The following is a 934-nucleotide window of genomic DNA, read 5'->3' on the forward strand; positions in this document are numbered from 1 at the left end:
TCAACGTCATATATAAAAATATATATATATATATATATATATATAGGTGAAGATAAACTTACTTGGTAATGGAGGTAATGAGTCTATTCAAAAGATGGTAAAAGATGGATGGTTTTGCCAGGTCGAATAGGTTGCCTATGGGGAGCCGTGCGATTATGTTGCGTGATCGTTTGTGCATTTTTGTTTGTGATAACATTTAAATGTATGGAAAGAACGGTGATTGCAGTTGCTAAATGCTTCATTATATCGATTAAGTAGAGTGGGAGAATTGTATTTTAAAATATGGAACGCCACCTTTAGGCAAAGCTTGCAGCTGGAGCGCTGGCCCTGGTATGGAGTTCCAGAATCTAAGATTGACCATTTTAAAGTATATTGGGTATTTGTGCTTTTGAGGTGATGAATGTGATTGGCTAATGTTGTAGATTTACTGTTTGTCATATCTAAAAGAGTGCAAATGGGCTGCGTAGCGATGTTTGAAGTTTTTAGTTGCACCTATGTATGTAGCAGTAGAGTTATGTAATAGATTTCTCACGGTGCATTTATATATTACGCTGTATCTTACGCAATGTGTTTGAATCGGGCAGGTATATACATATATTACTCTTTACTGTTTTACTCTCTTTTACTTGCTTCAGTCATTTGACAGCGGCCATGCTGGAGTACCGCCTTTAGTCGAGCAACTGATGCTGGGGGACAAACACAGACACACAAACACACACATATATATATACATACACATATATACGACGGGCTTCTTTCAGTTTCCGTCTACCAAATCCACTCACAAAACTTTGGTCGGCCCGAGGCTATAGTAGAAGACACTTGCCTAAGGTGCCACGCAGTGGGACTGAACCCGGAACCATGTGGTTGGTAAGCAAGCTACTTGCCACTCAGCCACTCCTGCGCCTATATATATATATATATATATATATAT

The 934-nt window shown here is 38.8% G+C and overlaps 1 protein-coding gene across 1 annotated transcript in view; it reads left to right on the top strand.

Annotated features, from left to right (window-relative positions):
* Positions 1 to 934, top strand: part of LOC106880970 (organic cation transporter-like protein) — a gene marked incomplete at its 3' end in the record, with an annotated part of 125,098 nt that overhangs the window by 114,446 nt on the left and 9,718 nt on the right. The window lies entirely within an intron of this gene.

This window comes from Octopus bimaculoides, chromosome 11, assembly GCF_001194135.2.
Source record: "Octopus bimaculoides isolate UCB-OBI-ISO-001 chromosome 11, ASM119413v2, whole genome shotgun sequence".
NCBI lineage: Eukaryota > Metazoa > Mollusca > Cephalopoda > Octopoda > Octopodidae > Octopus > Octopus bimaculoides.